Source organism: Orcinus orca, chromosome 2 (genome assembly GCF_937001465.1).
Source record: "Orcinus orca chromosome 2, mOrcOrc1.1, whole genome shotgun sequence".
In the NCBI taxonomy this organism is placed as follows: domain Eukaryota; kingdom Metazoa; phylum Chordata; class Mammalia; order Artiodactyla; family Delphinidae; genus Orcinus; species Orcinus orca.
In genome coordinates, this window is record NC_064560.1 from 189,695,053 (window position 1) to 189,714,035 (window position 18,983).

At 46.5% G+C, this 18,983-nt stretch overlaps 1 long non-coding RNA gene across 1 annotated transcript; it reads left to right on the forward strand.

Annotated features, from left to right (window-relative positions):
* Nucleotides 1-3,186: 3,186 nt before the first annotated feature.
* LOC125963639 (uncharacterized) lies at nucleotides 3,187-10,083 on the forward strand. The gene is made up of 2 exons (XR_007475865.1): nucleotides 3,187-4,569; nucleotides 9,600-10,083. It is a non-coding gene; the product is annotated as an uncharacterized LOC125963639 (long non-coding RNA).
* Nucleotides 10,084-18,983: the final 8,900 nt, after the last annotated feature.

Genomic DNA, 18,983 nt, shown 5'->3' on the forward strand with positions numbered 1-18,983 from the left:
GTGTGGCTTCAGCCGGGAATGTCTTTTTTGGCTTAGAAGCGGCCAGGTCCTCAGAGAACAGAGGCAGGAGGGACACCCCCTTCATGGGCGCACAAGACGGGGAAGCTGGAGCTTGGAGCAGCCTCCGTGTCCTGATAGAACAGGAGGGAGGAGTGGAAGGTCAGGGTGGTTAAGGAAGAAGAGGAGAGGTCAAGTTGAGGTTCTGAGATAAAAGCCCTTTCCTCCCCTCTGTCTACTTGCCCTGTTCTCTGAGAAAGTCTGGCTCCAGGCAACCCAGGCTCTCACTTACCTCTGCTCTCATCCTCTGTTGACCCTCCCAGGCTGCTCAGCACCGTCTTCTTCCCCCTTCCACCGATCTCTGGATCTTTCTACCCACTTCTTACTAACCCACAGCACTTCCTGAATCTCAGCCTTGAAACACTCACGCACCTAAAAACACTACCTGCAGGGAATAACACAGCTGAGAGAAAGGTAGGGACTCCCGGATTCAAAATCGACCAAGCCTGGGAGGGCATCTTGGGAAAAGGAAACACCTGCAGAGCGGAGAGGAACGAGAAGGAAGGTGCAGGGAACACCTGCAGGGTTCTGCTGCTTGGACCCTCTAAACCTCAGTGCTGCCTCCTGGCCTGACAGATCCATTCAGGATGACCTCTCTCCTGAGAGAGTGACACCAGTCGGAATCAAGCAGAGCGTCATTTCCCCCTTTAAGAGCTGTGTATTGGGCTGTGTCTATCCCTAGGCATCAGTCATGCAGCCCAAGTTCTTTCCCATCCATGCTTCTGCCTGGACCAGGCTGCTTTCCATTCCTAGGACCACAGGTAACTAGGTGGCCACCACCGAATACTGTCTTGATGAGACTGGTGATGACTATATGATTCCTCAGTGAAATGGGAAAACTCAGGCACGGGGAGTTGCCTTTTGGTGATTCTTCTTTTAACCACATAAGGCTGGCAAAGGACTCAGAAACTCTTGTAAGTTGCTGATGAGGGAGAACTCTTTGATCATTGTCACAGTGACTCATGCACAGAATAAGAGGGTCCAATGGGTAGGCTAGGTTAGGTTATGCTGCAGTAACAACCCCCAAATCTGAGTGGTTTAACACAGCTAGAGTTTATTTCTGGGCCATGCTACGTGTCCAAGGGTGTGTCCCCAGTGGGTTCTGCTCATGTGTCCACTCAGGGACTCAGGCTGCTGGAGACTCCATCTTGACATGTGCTGGTGGGACCACTGCAGCAGTGAAGGGAGGGGAGTGGAGTGAACAGCTCACCGGTTCTTAAAGCTTCCTCCTAGAAGGACACATGCCCTGTGAGTTTCATTGGCCTGAGCAACTCAACACTCTGCTGACTTCCGAGAAGATGGGGACGTGAAATCCTACCAAGTGCGTGGAAAGCAGAGTCAGCACTAATGGGGAACAGCATTAATGATAACCACAGATGTGCCCTCTGCTGTTGGCGTGATCCTATCTCTCCGTGTCCTCTTACATTTATGTTAGTAGCCTGTTTCAAAAGGCATTTAACACAAGAGGGAGGGGATATGGGGATAGATGTATACGTATAGCTGATTCACTTTGTTATACAGCAGAAACTAACACACCATTGCAAAGCAATTATACTCCAATAAAGATGTTAAAAAAAAGAAAGGCACTTAAGTTTGCTGAACTTTGAGCAGGAGAACTTGAAGCATTCCGTGCCCGACTCAATGAAACTCACCATATGATAACTCAATCTCAACCCTTAGGTATGATCACCAGACTTTTGTTCCTTGTAACTTGCCCACTACACCGCCTGCCCGCCTGTTGGGTTGTTAGCTATTCCCTGCGCCTGGATTCCCCATTAACACCACATCGATCCCTATGCCCTCTCTTCACCTGGAGTACTATTATTGCTAATCACCGTTCCCAGCAAGTACCATCGTCTTTGCTGAGTACAGGAGAGCTTTTTCTCTAGCACCCACTACTGATTCGTTCCCCTGGCCTAGCCCCAGCCTCTGTGCCTCACCAGCCCAGCCACCACGGGCAGGTCTAGAATCAGCCCCATCCCCTCCCAGTCCATTCATCTAATTGAACTGGACCATGAACAGCTCTCCTGAGACGTTTGCATTCTAGATTTGCGTCCAGATAAGCAAAGCATCCACCTTTTTTTTTTTCCCCTCATGCCCTTCAATCCCAGGAGGTGGAGCTAAGATTTATGTAACACCTGCCCCAGTCTTCCCCTTCTGCTCAAGCCCAGAACATTTTGTGTTCCTACTCTTGGTGCCCAGCCAGAGCGCCACCCACGGCAGGTGAAGGGTGGAGGTGGAAGACACTTCTGGAATAAGAGGGTGTCACGACCAGGTTGAGCTGGGAGGAGTATCTGTATGTTGGGTGTAAGCCAGAAAACCGTCAAGGGGAAGCCAAGGTCAAAGCCGGAAAGGGAGTGCCAAGTACAAGAGGCAGAAAGGATGGGAACGCAGGACACGTATCACAGGGCCTTAGCCAGGAGGATCATGAGTAGGACACAGCGGGGGTGCCGGGTGCGCAGGACACAGCCCAAGGCCATAAACGGCCCGAGGGCTCTGGGCCACCTGCCTTGCCTCTCTGTTCCCCACACCTTGCAAGCACTTCTAACCCAACGTCAGAAACACTGGCTTAAGAGACCAAGAGACAAACGGAAGCTGACAAATCCGCGCGTCTGTGGCTGTGATTCAGCTACCTCTCAGCTAGCGCAGTGAACCAGCGGGCAGAACCAGGAATGACTAATGCGAAGCTTTGGGGCTGGAGGAGTTCTGCACGGGCTGCCGAGAGGAAAAGGACACAGGGTTGGAGTCTCTCAGGTACTCCTTGGCCTGGCCCGGCGTGGCTGAGAACCGGAGGGACAGGCACAGCGGAAGGGCATCAGCGGTGCTACTCTGAGGCCTGCCGTGTGCTTAGGTGCGGGGCAGCCCCCTGCCCCCTGCTGGTGGATCCCGGCGGGGCTTTGCTCCGCGAGAACGCTCCGCACTCCCCGCCACTGGCAGTCAGGGAGCACCGTGGGGCCGCACCCCGGGCACACCCATCCGCACCCTCCCCCAGCAGGCCCCAGGGGGACCCGGGCGCGGAAGAGCGCAAGAACACCGCGCACGAGAGTGCAGGAGCCACTGCTTGGCGGGATGGTGTAAGGCCGGGATGGGAGGGATAGGGTGGGGTAGGGGGGCGGTCCGTCTCATGGGCTGTGTTCTGATTGGCTGAGGAAATCTCAGATACCATTGGTCTAAACCTGAAGTCAGCAGCTGACCGTAGCTTCTCAAGGGTCCTTCTGCAGGATTTTTGGGGTCTTTGGGGTTGAGAGGTGCAGGGGGCTGTTGGAGAGATTTCTGTCACAAGCGATCAGAACAGTTGCATTGCACCCAACATTGGGGGCTGCACTCCCAGCTCCCAGGCATGCTAGCAATTTTCCTGGGCTCTGTCTCGTGCTCTCTGAGGTCCTACGGGGGGGCTATATCATCAACGTAGGGGGTGCCTCAGGCTGTCTGTACTCAGGGCAGTAGGCAGCACACCACATCACTCTGGCTTTAGAGGAGGGGTGCGTGAAGATGTTCCCTCAGTTCTCTCCAGCCACATCCTTCCTTTCCTTTTGTCTTCGTACCTGGACCAAGGAGAACACAAAAACTCCATGTGCTAATTGAAGCAATATCTTTCATCAGTAGACCCAGTGGAGCCTCCCAGAATACTCTGTGCCATTCTTCTTCCCTCTGTGTCTTGCAGCCAGAGAAGAGTGAGGATACCATATCTTGGGTATCTTGTCCCACCGTGGAAGTCACCAGAAACGCCCACCACCCACCATATTTTTAATACCTGTGCTGTACTGACCCACTGAGTTTCCAGCTCACTTCAATAAAGCTTGAGATGAGACAAGTCCCAAAATCCATTATCTCAGTCCCCTTTGGGAGCATCTGCTGCCTTCAGGGCTTTAACGAACACAACCCCCCACTTCCATCAGCAGCCCCTCTGCTTTTACAAAATGACAGATGATACACACCTGCTAAAATCAGGTTGTTTTGCGTGCAGAGATTTTCTTTTTTCTTTTTGGCTTATGTCTAGCTACATTTCCAGAGCCCTGAGGGAAAGTTGCAAGGGAATCTCTGGTCAACTCCATAATCATTATGCCTGAGAGATAATGCAGAGACTCTCTCACACCTCTACAGACATGTTCTGGTGAAGCGCGTTTCCAAGGTGCGATTCGGTTAAGTTCGTGCTGAACGGAAAGAGGTTGACTCAGAAGTTGATTTATCAGAGAGCTGGAAAGAAGCCGGCCCGAGCGGTTGCCAAGGGCCCCATGCAGAAGTGCTGAATGTGTATACCGTATCACTGTTTAAAAATGAGCCAACCCAGAAACTCTGGCTTCAAAGAGCTCAGCCTCAAACAGCAGTGGGAAGCAGTCAGGAGAGGCTCCCCTGTGATCATGCCACAGAAGGGGTTCTCCTGCCCTCACTGTCATTCCAGCCACGGCAAAGAGAAGAGCTCCTGCCAGGGCTGGAAGCCTGGTGCTCTGGGATGGCCATGCAGGATGTACAGAGGCCAGAGGGTTTGGGCAGCCGTGAGCCAGAGACCAGGTAAGGGAGAGAAAATAAAGGCAAAGAATGTGGATAGAGAGTGTGTTTGTGTGCCTAGACAGTGCCTGATGACATTGTAGACACACAGTAAGTATTTGTGAATGAATGAATGAATGAATGACTAACACAGGCCAGGAGCTGTTCTAGGTACTGGGATATATCCATGAACAAAAAGAAACAGCCGGACATTCCTTGTGGAACTTTCATTTTAGAGGCAGGGGAAACAGACAATAAACATACCAAATACAGACATCATAGAGCATCCTAGAAGGAGTTATGTGCCTGAAAAAAATAGAGAAGGCTAAGGGGCTTGAGAGTGCTGGGGGTGGGTGGGTGTTGGAATTGTAAGTAGGATGGTCAGGGCGGGCCTTCCTTACCATGTCATCGCTGAGCAAAGACTTGAAAAAAGACAAGAGAACTGGTCATGTAGGTATCTGGGAAAGAGAGCTCCAGGTCGAAGAGAAAAAAGCCCATGCACTGAAAATTTATGTCCACACAGAAACGTGCACAGGGAGGTTTATGCAGCTTTATATATGACTGCCGAAACTTAGAAGCAACCAGTATGTCCTTCAGTAGGTGATGGGTGAATAAATCGGGGTGCATCCAGACAATGGAATATTACTTAGTGCTAAAAGGAAATGAGCTATCAAGCCATGAAGAAACCTGGAGTATCCTTACATGCATATTACCAAGTGAAAGAAGCCAATCTGCAAAGGCTATATATACTGTATGATTCCTGCTGTATGACAGTCTGGAAAAGACAAAACTACGGACATAGTAAAAAGATCAATGGTTGCCAGAGATGGGGGAGGGAAGGGTGACTAGGCGGAGCACAGAGAGTTTTTAGGGCAGTGAAACTACTCTGTATGATACGGTAATGAAGGACAGATGTCCTTATACATTTGTCCAAACCCACAGAATGTGCAATACCGAGAGTGAACCCCAATGTGAACTGTGGACTTTGGGTGATGAGGAAGTATCTGTGTAGGTTCGTCAGCTGTAACGCATATGCCGCTCTGGGGAGAGTGTTGATAGTGGGAAGGTTATTCCTGTTGGGGGGAGGAGATACATGGGAAATGCCTGTACCTTCCTCTCAATATTGCTGTGAACCTAAAACTGCTCTAAAAAAATAAAGTATTAATTTTTAAAAAAGCAAAATAAAAATAAAAAATCCTGTGCAAAAGTGAGAGTGAACTTGGAGAGGCACAGTGAGGTAGGCAGTGTGGCTATGTGGACAGAGTGAGGGGAGAAGGACAGAGAGATAAGAAGGGGAGTGCCGGTCAAGGTCGCGGCAGGAAACAGTTGGTCTGCTCACACTGGATGATTGGAAGAGAGTTTAATTAAAGGACAACTTGCAGAGTAGACAAGATTCCGGGGCACCAGGATTCAGTATCCCCGGATGCCATTACCCGCCCTGAAACTGAAAGGGCAGGAAAAGAGAAGTTACTAGAACCCAGGGAGAGAGGAGGTGGCTGCTTGCTTGCTGAGTGACACTAGCAGCCATGCAGAGCCCTGCAGGGGGGAAGCTGAGGGAATAAGCACACCAGGTCTCCTCTCCTCTCTCCCTCGGTCACCTGCCCAGGGTCCCCTATTGTCTGAACCCCACCGGAAGCCAGAGAACCCTCTGCAGGTCAGCCTCTGGGGGCTGGGAGCAGGGTAAAGGGTGGAGAGTGGAAATACAGGGACCAACCAATGATGCCCAGCACAGAGCAGATTGCGCAGGGCCCTGGGGCCACCTAAGGACTTCGGCTTTTCCTCTGAGTAATACAGGAGCCCTTGGGGCTGTTGGACACAGGAGTGATGTGATCTGACTTCAGTCATGAATGAATGGATGAATGTCATAAATAAACATCAGGTATGATCCTTAGTGCTGACATTAGTGACCAGGAGCTGAAGGAAGAGCATGAGCCCTAAGGGTCAGTGGAGAGGGAGATGCAGGAAATCGGTAATGATGGTTTGTACATCAGAGGGAAGCAGGATAGGAGGGGAGGGGAGGGCACAAGCACCCAGCACCTCCAGACTCAGGCAGCTGGGGTCTGCCAGGCTGCTTTATCCTCCTGGCCTCTGAGAGAAGTGCTCCAGATCAGTGGTTCCCTCTGAGATTCTACTCTCAGCCTGGTGAGGTGGGCCTGGAACCCTGTAGGACTGCCACGGAGACACCAGGCTTGTGGGTGTGGTCCTGAGTCATCCCAGGGTGGGGGGCTTATCAAGTGAGCCCACATTTGAGTGCGCGTTGCCCTTTGCTTGCTGTTAATGGGCTGAATTGTGTCCCCTCAAAATATATGTCAAAGTCCTCACCCCTAGGACCTCAGAATGTGACCTTATTCGGAAATACGGTCCTTGCAGGTGTAATTAAGTTGAGGTGGAGTAGGGTGGATCCTTTGTCCAGTATGACTGGTGTCCTTATAAGAAGAGAGAGATGACGTGAAGACAGACACACAGGGAGAAGGGCATGTGACCACAGAGGCAGAGACCGGAGTGATGCTGCTGGGACCCCAAGGAACACCAAGGATCAGCAGTCACCACCAGAAACTAGGAAGAGGCAGGAAGACCTACGTGACCCAATGCCAACCAGCCTATTGGCCGGACAGTGACCAATCAGTGCTCTCCCTCGAGAATTTGCACTGAGTCATATATTCCTCTGCTGAGGTGGGTGCTTGCAGGAGGTGCTGCCAGGGCCCTACACACATCCCCTCCACCCTCATCTCTACACACCGAAGGCAGCTGCGGGGCACGCCTGTGCTCTCCACCTGAGGACTTTGTCTGGCAGTGGGAGCACGTGTAGCACCAGGTGAGCCAGAAGTGCCGGAGAGTTGATGCTCCGAGAAGCAGCCCTCGGCCTGATGAGCAGAGCCAGCGGATAAATACCCAGCTTCCTCAGCCCTCAGTTGGCATAACTCTTGTTTTTCCAGAGTTTTGCAGCAGGATTGAGGTTGAGTTGCACGTGGTGGTAATTTGCTTGGTGAAACCCTTTTTACTGATTTCCTTCTTTGTCTCACTCCTCAGCCTCCCAGTGTTTGTGGGGTACCCCCCAAAATAAACTACTTCCCTAGATTCCTTTTGTCAGGGTCTGCTCCTGGAACAACCCAAACTAAGACAGGGCTGGGTCTACCTGTCTTGTAGACTCGAATCGGAAGGCCGTGTGAGGACGGACATTAGCATGAAGGCGACAGAAAGATGAGTCCGAGAGAAGCAGACTGGGCGGGTCCACGAGGCCTCTGAGAGACAAGAAGATAGAAGTCACCAACACCTGAGAAACAGACGGAACAGCTGTGTCCCCACACACCCGCGGTCCCTTTCCCTATGCTGTAAGCTTTTCTGTTCCCTTTGGCCCCGAAGCTTTTAACAACAGCAAAAACAACAGTCAACTCTATGTAACTTATTATAGGCCAGGCACTTTCCCAATGGCTACACCCATAAGGTTGTCAGATTTCAGCAATGAAAAAATCCAGGCTGCCCTATTACATTTGGGACATACTTTTCTTAAACATTTATTTGTTACCTGAAATTCAGGTTTAGTTGGGTGTTGCCTTGAATCTGGCAACCTGATATACCATAAGGCAAGCACTCATGATCATTTTACAGACGAGGACCCAGAGCAATTAAGCAATTAATCCAGGTTCACAGAGCTGCCAAGTCGTAGGACCGGGCTGTGCACCCAGGTGGTCTAACTCCAGAACTGTCTTCTCAGCTGTCTTGGGGAAGGCACTCAACAGTAAGTTGTGCTGTATCTCAAAGCAGTGCATTCCCTGTTGCTTATTCTTTGTGGTCAAGCAGTCGGGGCCATAATGGATTGGTGTTTGAGTCCTGCCTGGGAAATCTTTTTCTTTAAATTTTTTATAAATTTATTTATTTTTGGCTGCGTTGGGTCTTTGTTGCTGTGAGTGGGCTTTCTCTAGTTGCGGTGAGCAGGGGCTATTGTTGGTTGCAGTGCACGGGCTTCTCATTGCGGTGGCTTCTCTTGTTGTGGAGCACAGGCTCTAGGTGCATGGGCTTCAGTAGTTGTGGCATGTGGGCTCAGTAGTTGTGGCACATGGGCTCAGTAGTTGTGGCTCGTGGGCTCTAGAGCACAGGCTTAGTAGTTGTGGCGCACGGGCTTAGTTGCTCTGTGGCATGTGGGATCTTCCTGGACCAGGGACCGAACCCGTGTTGCCTGCATTGGCAGGTGGATTCTTAACCACTGCGTCACCGGGAAGTCCCTGCCTGGGAAATATTTAAGGCGGGAAGGATGAGCTTGTGAGCTACCTTGGTGGAGGAGCAAAGGAGGGGTTTGCTGCTGTGTGGGGACCAGATCTTGTCTGGGCAAGGACATGCGGGTTTGCCATGGACCTGTTGGGGGCCATCGATAAACCACCACCTGCCCTGGTTTGCCAGGGACAGTTCCAGTTTAGATCTGCTGTCTTGGGGTCTCATCCTGTTGAGCATGTCATTTGTAAACAAAGTATATTGTATTAATAGTTCCATTCAGACAGCCTGCGTGGGTTTGGTGGGCCTCCACTTGGCACTCGCAGCTGCCACCATGGCCTCATCTAGTAGTTCACCTGTGGTTCACCTGTGGTTCAATCCAGAAGTTTCCTAGCAACAGCTGTCTTTTCCAGTTGCACAACTCAACCAACACCTTTCTTTCAAGGACAGCATGCAGGGTGCTCACAAAGAGTACTGTGACATGGGGGATTAGGGAAAGCCAGCTGCTGCCAGCCTCGTCTGATGGTAGGAGAAAGGATTTGATGCTGCGGATCTGGTGGCCATTTGGCGTGCCAACCAGTTGTGCCAATGGCCTGTACCAAGAGCCTGTGCTACGGGCTGCAAAATGCTCAAAGCCACCAGGCTGCCAGTTGATGGTGTCAGTGGGAAATATAGGAAACAGCAGATTAGGTGTATGGCAAGTATGTGGGATGGAAGCTGAGCAGTCCTCTCCCGCAGCACCGAGAGAAGTCCGAGTACCCTTGGTACAGTGGTGTTGTCACTTATCACATGGTGTAACTCTGCTTATGCACTGCATTGCTTGGTAATGCTTTTTACATTTTCAGGAAACCCTTCCAGTCGTAATGGAGCTCAAGAACATTTGTGTGCATACTTAATGAAAACTTAAGCACAATTATTCTGTTTCCCAAGAAAATTGATGATGAGCATGTACCTAGCACAAAATGTTGATGTTTATCCAGACACCATGGGGACCATGGTCACCGACCACATGGAAACCTGAAGACGGGAATCTGCTGAAGAAGCATCAACATCCACTGCAAAAGTAGTGATAATTTTTAGGAAGTGATGCCCTAAGTGGGTGACTTAACATGTGCAGCTCCAGAGAAGTCCATTTGCACATCCCTCTGTGGACCATGACTTTGTTGAACAAGGACAGAGTTTCAGTTTGGGATGATAAAAAAAGTTCTGGGGATGGTTGCACAGCAATGTGAATGTATTTAATGCCATTGAATTATACCCTTAAAAATGGTTAAAATGGTAAATTTTATGTAATGTATATTTTACCACAATAAAAATGAATCTTGTTCATTTTTTCCCAAGTTTCCTTGTACATATACAAAGAGAAGTGATAACTGTTATCGTGTGGGCTCCACTGGCAAAAGAACAACCTTGCAAACAGTTAAATGATGCCAGTTTGATATCAATGTCATCCAATGTTTTAAGTATATCCGTTAACTCCAATGCGGATTTGATTTTTTTCAACCAATTCACGGAATCAAAATAAAGTTTTAAAAAGTTCATTCTGCCAAGGGTAAAACATCCAAAATGAACGTAAACACATTGTACCCTTAGTTAAAATATCCAGCATTGAAGATAAAATTGTTTCTGTGGTCTCAATACAAATATATTCGGTGAATCACAGCTTTATGGTAAAAATGATGTTTGTACTAAATGAGCAATGACCTTGGAATTGGCTGTGATGCACATGTAATTCATTCAAAGTAGCTGTGATGTCCACCAGCTGAAATAAAAGCTGCAGTTGTTAAACATTGCGAATATTTCTATGCATACTCAGAGTAACTGTGATAATGCTCAACAGCATTAAAACAGTTTTTTTGGCTGACGAGTCATTAATCAGATGTTAGAAATGCTTGAGCTTTGGCAGAACCACGTTGTAGATCAGCCCAAGAGTTTTACCAAGCTTTTTCTTTTTTTAAAGGGAGTCTCAACATTTTTGTCAAAAATCAGTTGGAAATATTTCATCAAAGTACTCAATGAATGGAGCACTAAAATAGAACTTCAGCTTTTGAAGCTTTTTAGCAAATTGCAATGATTGAAGACAAAGCTTGCAAACAGGAAGGCATGAAAATGAAAAAAAGGGGACTGAAAAAATTCTAGGATGTGCTTTGGGAAATCTTAACTTGAGGGGAGAATCTTTGGATGGAGCTTATTTTTTTAAGTGTATAAATTTATATTCTGTACCAGATGGAATAAAATTAAGAAAGGCCTACAATCTAGGTTTGACAAAACACTGAAAAGAGTCATACTGCTCCAAAATTGTTCTCCTGATGAATATTCCATGCTGTACTAGGGACTTAATATGTCAGAGAAGGACATATTTAGTGTATCATTTTAAGTTCCTTTCTAGTTGGATCTAAATTAAGTGTGAGTGTTTGTTTCCTTTGGGGAAAATTTTTTTTTCCCGTTTAGAATTTGTGTTAAAAATGTCACTAATACACCCTTGAACCTCAAAAAAAAAAACAGTCATAAATATAGATCTATTATTCGGTGCCTTTTTATCTTATAAAGATACTTACTAAAGAAAAGTAATCTGAAAGGAGGCAAAAAGACAATGTGTGAAAATATCTTGGCTGAAATATTATACATTTTGATTTGAAATAAATTAGAAATGAGAATCTCCTTCATCTAGCAAAATTTCCTTTGAGCTCACCAAGCACCTCAGCACCAGGAAAGAATATTTTCTCAATTAAAAATATCATGGTCTGCTTGTGGTTGCTATGGGGGAGGGGGCTGGGGGAAGAATGGATTGGGAGTTTGGGACTAGCAGATGCAAAATGTTATATATAGGATGGATAAACAACAGGGTCCTACTGTGTAGCACAGGGAATTATATTTAATAGCCTGTGATAAACCATGATAGAAAAGAATATGAAAAAGAATGTGTGTGTGTGTCTGTGTGTGTATTTAACCGAATTACTTTGCTGTACAGTAGAAATTAACACAACATTGTAAATAACTGTACTTCAACAAAATAAATTAAAAAATAAAAAAATATCATGGTCTGTAGAGGAGTCTTTTGAAGATCTCAACAATTTCAAATGTATTAACAATTAAATGCAATTTTGAAGACAATTTCAGGCTATTTTATAAAAATCTAAAAATAACGAGACCAAATTAAAAAAACAAAATGAACCATATTCTTCAGAAGAGTATTTATGACACGGTATTAGAATCAGATATAGCTACAAAAGAGAGTAAAAGTACTTGATTGTGCACCCAAAGTAATTATTCTTCTAAGTTTTTTCAATGTTCACACAATTAGTATAAATACTTTAAAGAGTTTGTTCAGACATATATGGATACAGATATATGTTATTTTTATTTTGAGAACGAATATTATTTTAAAATAGAGTTTTTGAATGAAACTATTTTATAGGTTCACCAATGTCGTAAAACCAATTTGTTGATCAATATATAAACATAATTAATACAATTTTAATTGCTTTTAGTACCCCCTAACCTCACAGGAGACAGACCAGCCGGAGACTTTAAAATCCTGCTCAGAAGACTATTTGAAAAGGCTGGGATGCCATAGTGACCGAGCAGAGTGAGTGGGCCACAGGAAAAGAACAGAATGCATTGCCCACGTCAAGGTGTTTGCAACTGCAGTGCCCCAGCAGGAGCCACTGAAAGACCCAAAGAAATGCCCATGCAAGAAAGGTGTGTAATACAATCAGACTCAGGGGGCGTGGAGCCTTTTTACTGTAGAACCAGTCAAGTAGCAAATCTTCTGCCCCCTTTCCCTGCCTTCCCTCCCCCCACACTCCAACCCACAGGAGCCAGAAACCAGAAACTGGAGTTAGCCAACTAGGGAGGGGAAAGGGAGAGAAGAAGGACCACAGCCTGGTGCTGGAGCACGAGGGCAGGAGGTGGGGCAGAAGTCTCACGTCTGAGTCAAGATTTGGCTGTTGGTTGGAGAGGAGAGTTGCATTTCTGAATTGAGACAATGGATTGCAAAGAATAATGACCCAGGGACTTTTTAAAACCTCTTTGGTTTTAAAACAAACAAAAATTGAGGGGCTAATAAGGAATGAAAAGTTGATGTTACAATGTGGATAGACCTCAAGAACATTACCTGCAGCAAAAGAAGCCAAACATGAAGGTCACATATTGTACGTTTCCATTTATATGAAACCCCCAGAATAGGTAAACCCCTGGAGACAGAAAGAGGACTGGCTAGAGGTTGCCGGGGTTGAGGCTTAGGGAGTGGGGGATGGAATGGAGAATGACTGCTAATGGGTACGGGGTCTCCTTCTTGGGGTGATGAAAATGTCTTGGAACTTGATAGAGGTAGTGGTTGCACAACACTGTGAATGTACTAAATGCCACTGAGTTGTACACTTTATTTTATTATTATTTTTTTGCGGTACGCGGGCCTCTCGCTGTTGTGGCCTGTCCCGTTGCGGAGCACAGGCTCCGGACGCGCAGGCTCCGGACGCGCAGGCTCAGCGGCCATGGCTCACGGGCCCAGCCGCTCCGCGGCATGTGGGATCTTCCTGGACCGGGGCACGAACCTGTGTCCCCTGAATTGGCAGATGGACTCTCAACCACTGCGCCACCAGGGAAGCCCAAGTTGTACACTTTAAATGGTTAATTTTATGTTATGTAAATTGTATCTCAATTAAAAAAATATCAAGGGGCTACCCCAAATGTTCATCCAGGGACAGGAGAAGGATGCCTCCTACTGGGATGGTTTAAAGGCCAGTGCCTAGCAAAGAAAAAAGTTTTTTGTAAGGACTGTTGTCTCTCACGTTCTGCGTGTAATACATATTACTAAATAGGGCTGGATGCCTCAAACCATGTCAACTGTACTCTCTGGGGGATTTAAAGAATTTTCGAGGGCAAATTTGGACTCTGCTGAAATTTCACCTACTGTGCTGACTTCAGACCATTAGCTCCACATACTCTGAGCAACAGTAAAGCATTAGGCAAGTGAAGACACGACAGAGAAACAGCTCGAATTGTCTCCCTGGGAGCTGAGTCTCATTAATAGGAGAGTTCCAGGCTGGGGTGAAGTTCTACAAGCTTCTGCTGCCACAGACTCTGGACCACTTTGGACCAGAACCAGCCATCACCTCCTGTCATTCTGAGGTTCAGCTCTTTGGCGTGTCCTCGTTTCCCCTACCTCTGGATTCTGACCATAAATCCCTTAATTCCTGAGACAGGTTCTGTGCCAAGCAACAAAGGAACCCAGACAGCTTGGAGTCCAAGAAGCCTGCTAATTCGGAAAAAGCCTCTTGCCCCAGAAGAGTAGGGACTGGCAGCTGGCAGGCATCCTGGGTGTCGGCACTGGCTGTTGTGTGCCCAGGGGAAGGTGGGCAGGTTATTTTAAAACACTGGCATGGCGCTACTGAGCTTTGAACTTATAAATGTGCATTAAAATTGGAAATTATTAACCAGAGAAGTAGGGAAGTAATTAGGATCCAAAGTACATTATTAACTCAAGCGAGCAGATCAACTTGACCTCTCCATGCCTCAGTCTTCTCCTCTGCAAAATGTGAATCCTTTTGATTTAACCACATGGTGTGAGAATGGGATGGTATAGATATATATCGAAATGCTTTGAAAAGTACAAAGTGTAACACAAAATGCAAGGGTTTCACCCAAGTTGTTTACATAGGAACTTAGTCCAAAACACACCTAGTGGCAAAACCGAGGGCTTTCAATATTCAGGGAGAAGTTGGGCCAGTGGTTGGATCTACAGCCAGACCATACTCTCTCATGCAGGGTTGGAAGATCTGTTTGGGCTGTGTACCAACACCCTGTCCTCAAATTTGTCATTTATTAGAAAGAGAAAACTGGCCAGAAGGGGTAAACCCAAATGAGAAAAATTAACCATCAACCTCTCATTGTAATTGCCTTTGTTTTTCAGGATTAATCAATCCTAGGTCATAAAAATAACACAAAGATTTGAGTTTAAAATTAGGGGCATTAAGTAGCGCAAAGAACAAATTTCGAATGTTTCTTACTTGTTTACCTAGCTGGGAGCATGAAGGACGTGTGTTTAAGTTGGCTTATTTGGAATTAGGAGACTTTGATCTAGATGTTCCATTCTCTACCAAACCATGATGACATTCAGTTCAACTCAGTAGATAGTTGCTGAGTTTCCATTTTGCTTCCAAGCCAGGGATACTGGGGTGAATGAGATAGGTTTCCCCTCCCTTAGTTTGTACATAGGCTCTTGGAGATCAGCCCCAGCCCTTGTCTTGGGTTTGAAGGAAATGAGTAGACATACACAAAACCCGTAGACATACACTTTGAAGTGTGTCGGGTGTGTATTCTAGCCAGAGATTTCCATGGAGTTAGCACCAGCAGAGGGGGACACCCAGGTTAGAAACCCTTCTTTTGAAAAGCTACCAAACTCTCTGGTCCCTTAATCATATCCCGAATCAAGAGTCTGATATTTAAACTGACAGCCACTCATCACGTTTGAAGGGCAGACGTCTGAAATTAGAATGCCCAAAGGTCAGGAAAGCAGAAGATGATATTTGGCGTGTTGTCACAAGGCAGTGTGTTTTAAGATACTACACTCATTTGCATGGTGGTTGAAGGTTTTTTTTTTTTAAGACAACCACTAAAACTCCAGACCAATTTTCAGCCTGAGTACTCCCCATGATTTTGCTCCAAATACTCAACAGATGGGCCGTGAGTTGAGTTTTCCTGAATCTAAGCACCAGCAGTGTTGCCCAGCTCAGAAATACAATAAGCAAGACTCAACCCAAAGTACAAGAACATTGATTTTTTTAAACTAATTTAAATTTAATTTAATTAATTTATTTATTGGCCACGCTGCATGGCATGTGGGACCTTAGTTCCCCGACCAGGGATCGAACCTGTGCCACCTGTGGTGGAAGCGCAGAGTCCCAACCACTGGACTGCCAGGGAAGTCCCAAACATTGATTTTTTAAAGAATTTTATCCTTCCAAAGATCACAAAATACTTGCCCCGAGCTGCTACAAGTGAAGTTTCTCCAGGGGCTTCCATCCTCCACTCAGCTAGATGCAAGACCAGCCAAAACCACAGACTTTCATCCAGTGTCTTTCTCCCAAACGGGTCTGGGAAGTGCAGGCTGGAAAGAGGCTTACGATTCAGTTTTACCATTTGATGATGGAAAAGAGGAATCTCCTTTTATGCTCTGTTGGCACCAAGAGGGTTAGAATTTCAGAGCTGGATGACACTTTAGATTTGGTCCAATGACTGCTCTTCATTTTCCAACTCCAGGACTTTTTATCTTTCCCAAACTGAAACTCTGTACTCATTAAACAGTAACTTTCCAACCTCCCCTTCCCCCAGCACCCAGCAACCACCATTCTATATTGTCTCTATGATTTTGACTACTCTAGGAACCTCATATACGTACAGTATGAATCATACAGTATGACATTTTATGATCTTTTATGACTGCTTATTTCACTTAGCATAATGTCTTCAAAGTCATCTATGTTGTAGCATGTGACAGGATTTCCTTCCTTTTTAAGACTGTATAATATCCATTGTAGGTATATACCACAATTTACTTATCCATTCATCCATCAATGAACATTTGTGTTGTTTCCACTTTTTGGCAAACACTGCTATGAACATAAGTGTACAAATGTATGTGTGAGTCCCTGCTTTCAATTCTTTTGGGTATATACCCAGAGGTGAGATTGCTGGATCATATGATAATTCTATATTTACTTTTAAAAAAAATCTATTTATTTATTTATTCGGCTGTGCTGCCTCTTAGTTGAGGCACGTGGGATCTTCATTGCGGCGTGCGGGATCTTTGGTTGCGGCATGTGGGATCTAGTTCCCTGACCAGGGATCGAACCCAGGTCTCCTGCATTGGGAGCATGGAGTCTTAACCACTGGACCACCAGGGAAGTCCCTATGCTTACTTCTTTTGAGGGACTGCCATAATGTTTTCCAAACTGGCTGCACTATTTTACATTCTCACTAGCAATGCACAAGCCTTCTGAGTTCTCTGCATATTCACCAGCACTTGTTATTTTCTGTTTTTTTTTAAATTTTTATTTATTTATTTTTGGCTGCATTGGGTCTTCGTTGCTGTGGATGGGCTTTCTCTAGTTGCGGCGAGAGGGGGCTACTCTTCGTTGCAGTGCACGGGCTTCAGTAATTGTGGGACGTGGGCTCAGTAGTTGTGGCTTGCAAGCTCTAGAGCACAGGCTCAGTAGTTATGGTGCATGGGCTTAGTTGCTCTGTGGCATGTGGGATCTTCCTGGACCAGGGCTTGAACCTGTGTCCCCTGCATTGGCAGGTGGATTCTTAACCACTGTGCCACCAGGGAAGCCCTTTTTTTTTTTTTTTTTTTTGGCGGTACGCGGGCCTCTCACTGCTGTGGTCTCTCTCGTTGCGGAGCACAGGCTCCGGCCACGCAGGCTCAGCGGCCATGGCTCACGGGCCTAGCCGCTCTGCGGCATGTGGGATCTTCCCGGACCAGGGCACGAACCCATGTCCCCTGCATCAGCCGGGGAACTCTCAACCACTGTGCCACCAGGGAAGCCCTATTTTCTGTTTTTGATTATGGCCATCCTAATGGGTATGAGGTGGTATCTCACTGTAGTTTTGATTTACATTTCCCTGATCATTAGTGATGTTGAGAATCTTTTCATATACTTATTGGCCATCTGCATATATTCTTTGGAGAAATGTCTATTCAAGTCCTTTGCCCACTTTAAAATTGGGTTGTTTGTTTTTTGTTGTTGAGTTGACACTTCTTTTTATATATATTACTAAACGGGTCACAGGAAGGCTGTGCTTACCCAAAGACACTCAGCTGGATGGTGGCAGAGCCAGAATAAGAATTTAGGGGTCCCAGTAACACAACAGGGCTTTGTCCCACTTCATTCCTTATAGAGGAGGAAACAGAGATGCAGAGGTGAGGAGAGTCACCTCTACTACTTAGGGCTGTGGCCTCTAGGGCACAATCTGCCAAGAACAGGCTCCATTTGCTGCATCTTGCTCAGTGATTGGAGCCCAGATTCTCAACCCTGGTGCTATGGTCTCAATTGTTTCTCCTGTCCCCAAATCCACATGTTGAAGCCTTAACCCCCAATGTGACTGCATTTGGAGATAGGGCCTTTAAGGAGGGTAATTAAGGTAAAATGAGGCCATAAGTGTGGGGCTCTAATCCAATAGGACTGGTATATAAGAAGAGGAAGAGACACCAGAGCTCTCTCTTCTTCTCTCTGTGTATGCACAGAGGAAATACCATATGAGGACACAACAAGAAGGTGGCTGTCTGCAAGCCAGGCAGTGAGGCCTCACTGGAAACCATCCCTGCCAGTACCTTGTTTTGGCCTTCTAGCCTTCAGAATTGTGAGAAAATGAATTTCTGTTGTTTAAGCCACCTAGTCTGTGGTATCCTGTTATGGTAGCCTGAGGCTACTAATACACCTGGATTCAGAAAGTTACCAGATGGAGAAGACCCCAGAGAGAAGTACCAGCATGGGTATGGGCGGTCAAGTTGGCCAGCTGGGTCTCACAATGCGTGTGGCCATGTTAAGTTTTTCTGGAATTTTATAGACTTCAATCTGATATCCGAGTAGTCTCCTCCTGGCAGGACAGAATTTCCTGATGTTGAAAATAAAGAGCTTAACAAAGCCTACTAAAATAATTCTAAAGGCTTCCTGGATATCAAATAGCTCTCACTAAAAAGTATTCTGATGATTTAAAAGTCCCAGACACGTGCATATTAGGTTTCCCTCAAAGTGCACATGGTTTCACCACCAGTGTTGTACTTCTTTTATTCTCTTCTCTTCTCTGTGATCGCTGGTTTGGGTGGGTTTTCTCAGCTATTTCTGATGTATTTGTCAGCCTTTCCTTCCCCGTCCACCAGATTAACTGCCAAATCCCTCCAAGGTTCCTTATTTCTGTAAGATCTATTGTAGTTGTACTTCAGATGGTCTTGATTCTAAGTCAAATAGGACCCAGCAAGCAAGCGCCAATGGGAAGAGGAGGAAGTGAAGAGCATCTGTGAGTGGGGCAATGGTGGGTTGCGGAGCAGGCTGGCTCTTAAGGATGGGCCTAGGGAAGGGGGCGAGAATGTCAAGTGGGAAACTGAGGGAGAACCCTAACCTAGTAATAGGAATGGGTTCAACACCATAGGAGTTGTCCAGCATGGTGCGCTAGCTTGGTGTCAGCAGACAATCTTCTAAACCACTGAGCTTCTCCCTTCTGCCCCT